We start from the raw sequence: 8,017 nt of genomic DNA, 5'->3' as shown, positions 1-8,017 counted from the left end.
CTATAGACAGGCTATATTGGCAGGAAGGTTTTGGGGATGTAACTTTCAGGTAAGAGGAGGAGAGGTAGACCTAAGAGGAGGTTTATAGACGCAGTGGTGGAGGATATGATAGAGGCTGGTGTATCAGTGGAGGACACTCACAACAGGGCTAGATGGAGGAGTTTGATCCGCTGTGGCGACCCCTAAACGGGAAATGCCGATAGAAAAAGAAGAAGAAGTATAAGTTTGATTTATGTATAAATTTATTATGTTTTTCAAATTAAAACAAGACGAAAATTTGATTGAGGTGCAAGTAAAGGGCGGCGGAGAAAAGAATTGACGAAACATACACCAACTTGAAGAAAATATATTCTTTTTAAAAAAAAATTACAAAATACTGTTCAAATTGAACCAGCGAACCGATCTCAAAGTGTGAGTGCCAGTAGTAACATTGAAAATGAAGTTGTTCCAATTGCAGAAGACCTCATTTTGGAACAATAACCAGTAGGAGATTTGAATATTGTAAACCAGGAACAAGACGAACCCGAAAATCTCATTACAGGAAGATGCAGGTGCAAAAAAAAATTCGAGATATGGAACTAGAGGCAACAGATCAGACTCATCACGGTATTCCGTTCAATTTTATTGACATTGGGATTATAAGCAAGAACAATTCTAGTCAAGTGAACTCTTTTTTTAAGATTACTTGCTTTGAAGTTCCAAATAATATTGTTCAAGACTTTAATCATCATGCATTTCCCTTTTGTTTTGTAAATAAAACTCTTGCAAATGGAGAAACATGCAAAAGAGACTGGTTGTGTTGGAGTAATGAAAAACAATCTTTGTAGTGTGCACCTTGATTTTTTTCGAACAAAAACGCTGCAAAGGTATCATTTTTCTCTGGTTCTGCCGGGTGGGGAATAAGTAGAGGTTGGAGGAGATTGAAAGATTGTATACCGTCACACGAAAATTCAATTTGCACAACAGTGTCATTTTTTTGTGACACAACAGTGTCACAATTCTTTGCGACACAATTTGTGACACAACAGTGTCACAAATTTCAAACACTCAGTGACACAATTTTGTGACACAACAGTGTCACAATTCATTGCGAAGTGCTTTAAATTTAAATGAACTTGGGGTGCTACATTTAACAGCCCAGACTAAAATGGAACTCAACGCTATTTAATGGTATATTTCCAAATTTAAACGCATTGTGATGTCGTCTATATGGATGAAGCTACTCACAATGATTCATCAGACAAACCTAATGGTTGAGGCACGCCATGCTCTTGATGTTGAAAAGGATAACATTGAAAATCTATCTAATGGCATTCAAAGGTTGCGTGAACAATTTGATAGGATTTTAACCGAGTTAAAAACACACAAAAAGCGCCACATCTGTGAGTGACAATTTGTCTAATTAATTGCATTCAGGGATGCAATTAATTAGAATAGTACAAAAGGACTCCAACTATAAAAATATAAAGTTATAAAACCGGAGTCCCAAAAGGACTCCGACTTTATAACTTTATATTTTTATAGTCTCTGGTGTCCAGAAGCTCTAAACATGTTGGTTAATTAATGATCTGCTATAAGAAAAAAAGTTTTGATGTTTAATGACTTGGTACTTATTGTTTTTAAGCCCGGAGCCCTGGAATCCCGGAGTCTTTGCCGCCATTATACCTGAGGACTTCGTGTTCAAAAATTGATTGGTCTTTTGACCTATAAGTCTTGATTTTTTCGCCATTAGTAACCCATAAGTTTTTTTATTTTTTTAAAACTCCTGGATGCCAAAAACTAGAAAGAAGTTATTTGTTTGTGACTTTCAAATCTGGAGTCCTTTTTGGGACTCCGCATCCCTGATTGCATTTATTCTAAAAGTTACAAGTTTATGTGGTCCCGATCTATCTTAAGACTTAAATGGCTTTACATATTGCGTCGCGTTTTGCGCAAACTTTGCGCAAATCGTCCTCTTGGGGCCTCCAATTAACAACTGGCTCAGGCCTCTCCAAACCTCTGAAAGGGCCTGTATATATATATATATATATATATATATATATATATATATATATATATATATATATATATATATATATATATATATATATATAAATTAATAAAAACATTTATCTAATTTTTTTCTTCGACAGCTTTAAAAAAATATTAAAAAAAAAAAAATCAAGCAATCTTATCAAGATATAATGTCAGAAATGTCAGCAAAAGAGACGTTAGAAAGGATGGTAGGATTAATCAATTGTTGCAAGTAAAATTAAGGTTAGAAAAATAAATTTATTAGGCTAGAAAGTGCTCACAATCAGATTGACAAATGGAATAGTATTTAACAGAAAAAATTGAAAAAGCTGTTTTACAACATCTGATGAAATGAATCATTCAATCATAAAGGAGAGTTTGCATTACTTTGAAAGTATTACAGAAGAGCTGAAGGAAAGAGTTAACATTTTTGAAAAAAATGTTATTGATGTTTTTGAAGGAGGTAGATATAATGATGAAATTCCCTTGGTATATTACAACCTTTTAAGTAAAAATGTTTTTGTTAATAATGTTGAATCTGTTATCAGAACTGTACTACAAAAAACGGCTGGAATTTCATGTGGCACTCTTCTAAAAAAATCTTTGGCTGCTGAATTTTTTAGTGAAAGGAACCTTTTATCAAAAGCTTAAGTGAGAGAGGCTATGTTGAATAGTGCAAACAATGTTCTTCATACAGATGGCACAAAGTATAATTTTAGGGAGGTTGGTAGTTTTCAAGTCACAATATCATCTGGAAGCTACATGTTTGGGATAGAAGATATGTTCTTGGGAGAGGCACAATCTTATTTTGGAGAGCTAAAAAATTTACTCACTGATATGTCTCAAATATTTTCTCCTGAAAAGGAAAACTATGAGGATGATTTTAGGAAACTTATTTTTTTATTCAAATTTTTGATGACAAATCGCACTATAGTTAATTCAAATTTTTTTAGTTAATTTCAACATTGGAGAAAAGCAATTTTACCTTTTGTTATTGAAAACTATGATCAGCTTTCTTTAAATGAAAAAATTCTCGAATGCATCATGTTTTTGTGGCTTACACGTTATCGACAATCTAGGAATATATGCAGAAAAAGCAATCATAAAATGGAAAAAAGTGGTTGAGCAGGAAGGTAGTAAAAAAGTGCGCAAATCTCTCTCACTTTTGATATTTTGTATGAACTTTCAAAACTTACAGCCTATAGACATGGTGATCAGCAAAATGGGAAAGCTGATGAATGGAAGCATTTTTGCATAAAAGGTTTTCCAAAAATTTTATGGTTTCATTTCTGCATCATCGTTTAAACATTTTACTTGTACTTGGTGGAACAACATATTTTCATAAACATCACCTTAAAGTATTTGTTTTCAGTCTTGATGGTTCAAATTTCCTTCATGAGTCAATTAGGCACGATATTGACAACAATATTTTTCATGCTTCAACTTGAGCTCTGGGAATTTTTAATAAACTAATATCAGGACCTCTTTTTTCGTATTATTGAAGAGGAGGGTCATATTTTTTCTTTGAATACCGTTTGGTCACAAATATTCAATTATTTTGTTTGTTGTTCTTCAGATGTTTTTGATGTCCAGAGCAGTGGAATTGGCCTTGCCTCTTTTATCTAATACTATGTAGAACCTTTAAAACCTCAGCTCTAAAACAAGATGATTGAAGTCCATATGTTTCATATGTCATCTGCAAATAGAGCAACCTTTGAGCTTTTCAGGATGATCATTAATTTTGGTTAAAAGTTAACCCATCACTTAGTGACACTAGTGTGAATTTGGAGCGTTTAGTGTCACAGGGTCTGTGTGTTTTGTGATTGTGATGTTATTGTTGTGATGTTTTGTGTAGATAGACAACTTGGCTTACCTTCTCGCTGGTGTCTATTGTTAAAAATGATTATTTGATTGCTTCGTTACTGAAACTTGCTACTTCTAATCATTCACTAAAAGCCAAGAAATAATTTTTTTATGTTATTTTAATTTTTTATGTTATTATACTAATTACCTGCATATATATATATATATATATATATATATATATATATATATATATATATATATATATATATATATATATATATATATATATATATATATATATATATATATATATTTATATATATATATATATATATATATATATATATATGTATATATATATATATATATATATATATATATATATATATATATATATATATATATATACCTTTTTAAAATTTAATTCTTTATAAAATTTTTGTAAACGAGTTAAAAAAATATTTTAAACACATTGTGTATTTTTGTTTCCAATAATAATTTTTTTATTTTTAGGTAGAGTATCTGCTGTTATACCTGCCTATTGCTGTTGTAAGTACTCCAAATATCAGAAAGTTCATTAGCTGTAAGTTATTTTCATTGAAAATTAAATTTTAACTTTATTGAAAAATCTTTTATCTTGCAAATAGGTCATTCTGTAGAATTCCAACAGATTTCAATACCTTTACACAGTAATTTACTGCCTGGTCTGTAAATTATACAATAATTTCAAAATGAAATACTATTTGGATTCCATGGTTCCTTTATGCATACTTGTATGGTGTAATTATAATATAACGCTAAATTTTTCTTTCCAAAACTAAGTAAATAAGTGAAAACCATCAGTCTGTAAAATAGGTGATTCTGGATAATCTTGTCAGATTAAAAAAAAAGAATTGATCATTATAAAAAATTTCTAATCAAATTTAATAATGGTTCAAAAATATCAAATATATTCAAAGTCGATATGCCAAATTGGTATGTGCAGCCCTTTTGAAGTAATTTACTGACCGGTCTGTAAATTATACAACAACTTCAATACAATGTAATGTTTAGATTCCATGATTCCTTTATGCATATTTGTATGGTTTAATTATAATATAACCCCAAATATTATTTTCATAAATTAAGTAAATAAGTGAAAACTCTCAGTCTGTGAAATATATGGTTCTGGTAAATCTTGTCTGAATAACAAAAAAATTTTGTGGTATTTTATTTTCTTATATGTGTTGGATCACTATGGAAAATTTCAAGTCGAATGTAATAATGGTTCAAAAGTTATTCTAAAGTCAATATGACACCAAAACTAAATAAGTTAAAACTCACAGTCTCTAAAATAGACGATTTTGGACAATCCAGACAGAATTAAATAAAAATATTTTGGTATTTTATTTTCTTATAGTTGGTAAATCAATATGGAAAATTTTAAGTCAAAGGAAATAATGGTTCAATAATTATTCAAGAGTCAATATGGCACCAAAATTAAGTAAATAAGTTAAAACCCTCAGTCTGTAAAATAGACAATTCTGGGCAATCTCAACAATTTTTTTTTTGTATATTATTAAGTTATATTTGTTGAATCAATATGGAAAATTTCAAGTCAAATGTAATAACGGTTCAAAAGTTATTTAAAAGTCAATATGATCCAAAAATACCCTCTTTTTTAATGCCATTGCACTGCAAATTTTCCATACTTAAGCCCTACCTTTCATCAAAAAATCATCAATTTTTGCACTACAAAAAATTCAATAACTTTGGATCCACTTAACTTCAAAGGCCAAATGGTCCCTCATTTTTTAAGTCAAGTCAAGCTCTATACAATGATATAAACTATATATGCTTATTTGAATTTGAAAAAATTGTCTGGAATGGCTATCGCTCATTAATATCGCTCATATAAATATATATATATATATATATATATATATATATATATATATATATATATATATATATATATATATATATATATATAATTTAGTTTTTTTTTAAATATTTAGTATAAATTCTAAGTGTTCAAGCTGTTGTTTGGTGTCATAATTAACAATTGTAAGAAATGTAGCAACTTTAAAAATATGTTTATTATGAAGTTGTTTTCTTTTTTTCCCCTTAATTGTAGAGATGATTTCAAAAGTTTATATTAAAGGTTAATGGTTTCTTTGTTAATATATTTAATTAAGTTATTACTCGTGAAGAAAAATATTTTAAAAACTTCTTTTTGTATTTTTAAAGAAAAATTTAAAAAGAAATTTGATAAAAGCTTTGAAACATCTTATTTTATCATTCTTTTGGTTTTTTTTATTTAATAATTAATTATAAATAAAAATTCCATCAATAATTAAAAAAAAATTCTGTTTATTAATTCTAAGAAAGTATTCTAAATGTAAATATTTGTTTAATTATGAATTTTTATTGCCTAATTTATTTTAATAAAGAGGTTGTTACTCGACATATATTTATTTTAACTGTAAAATGTTAAGTATTAATAAATATTTAATACAAATTATTTTTATAATTAATAAATGCAGTATATATATATATATATATATATATATATATATATATATATATATATATATATATATATATATATATATATATATATATATATATATATATATATATATATATAATTATTGATTACTTTGACACTGTGTTTCACCATCAGTAGGTTCATCAGGAAGAATGTCTAAACATAAAAAAATTTTCAAATTATAGAAAAATTATTTCACTGGAAGTTGGTAATTGTTATAAATAATTATGTAATAACTGTAGTATTTTGCAACAAGGAAGTTGCATCAACTGCATTAGATAATTAAAAAATCATGAAAAGAATTCTTTAGAATTAGGATAAATTTGGACTGGTCATTTGTTTTTATAATTTTTTAAAAGGAACTTATTTTCATGTCTGCATTTAGAAATTAAAATTAATTCTGATTTTTATATAATAGAAATTAATTCTGATTTTTTATTCAGTAAATTTTCTTGATCTAAATGAGAAATAATTTCAAATTTTTTTTGTAAACATAGTATACATTTTTTGGAAATGTTGTTATAGGCAGGCACAGTTTTTAGGATAGACCAGTTTAATTTAAAATTAATATTTTTTTCTTTTAGTTGCCAAATATATTGTTTTGTGAGGAAACTACCTGATAAACATTATATTGGCTTAACCGAGGGCAAATGGAAAAAACGTTATGCCAATCACAAACAATCCTTCAAACATAAAAAATACTCAAAAGAGACTATGCTGTCTAAATATATATGGCAACTAAAAGAATAAAAAAGTCTCGGGTTTTGATTGATAAAAGTTTTCATAGTTGTTTTAAAAAATTACTTGTGAATGCGTTGTTACTGCATCAAATAAAATGTTAAACCTATTTTAATAGCAAAACTGTATTAAAAAATTTTTTTTAGTGGGCCATTCTACAGAATGCCAGATCAGGAAATCAGGGAAAAGTCAGGTAGTTTAGATGTCTGTAAAAAAGATATAATCAATTAATTTGAGTTAAGCTTTGGAAAAATCACTGAGAAATTAGGGGTAATAGCTTTTAATCAAACTTATGTAAATTGTTAATTGTATACTTAATCTAAAATTAATATTTTAAACATGTATTATTGTTTATATTTTTGAAATTAAAATTTTCTAAAAGAATTCAAGTCTAATTTTGCTGAAGTTGTGTTTAGGTAACTTTAAATTAAGTCTGGAAAAACAGGTAGTATATCAGGGATTAATCAGGTAAAAATCAGAGAAATCCACCTTTGAACATTGTCAGACACCCTGTTTCATATGAAATTATTCACAAAAAGATTTTTTTTTTTGCTTATGCATCTCAGATTAAGATACAATAATTTCTCTCAAAATTTCAACAAAATCTCAGATACTAAAATTTTAGCATAAAATTTACATGGGTGGTTGAGATATATAGATAAATACTGTTAGTTGAAATAATGCTTATTCAGCATTTTTGTGGTTATTTGAAGAGAAAACAAAATAACTGTTGAAAGATTTCCCTAAAATTTTGAACCAAAATAAATTTTAGTTTGAAAAATTCAAAAACACTGATTGTACACTTATGTTTGAGTAATTCAAAAACAATACACTTATAGTACTCAAAAACACTACTCTCGATAGTTTCAAAAAATGCCTCATTTGTCGAATTTTATTCAAAATTATTGACTTGCATATTGTTTATTTATT

General features: G+C 27.5%; 1 long non-coding RNA gene across 1 annotated transcript; it reads left to right on the top strand.

Annotated features, from left to right (window-relative positions):
* Positions 1 to 4,325: 4,325 nt before the first annotated feature.
* Positions 4,326 to 7,280, top strand: LOC136076387 (uncharacterized). The gene is made up of 2 exons (XR_010636225.1): positions 4,326 to 4,402; positions 7,234 to 7,280. It is a non-coding gene; the product is annotated as an uncharacterized LOC136076387 (long non-coding RNA).
* Positions 7,281 to 8,017: the final 737 nt, after the last annotated feature.

Source organism: Hydra vulgaris, chromosome 02, assembly GCF_038396675.1.
Source record: "Hydra vulgaris chromosome 02, alternate assembly HydraT2T_AEP".
Lineage (NCBI taxonomy): Eukaryota > Metazoa > Cnidaria > Hydrozoa > Anthoathecata > Hydridae > Hydra > Hydra vulgaris.
The sequence above is the reverse complement of the archived record's forward strand: the minus strand, read 5'-3'. Positions and strand labels throughout refer to the sequence as shown.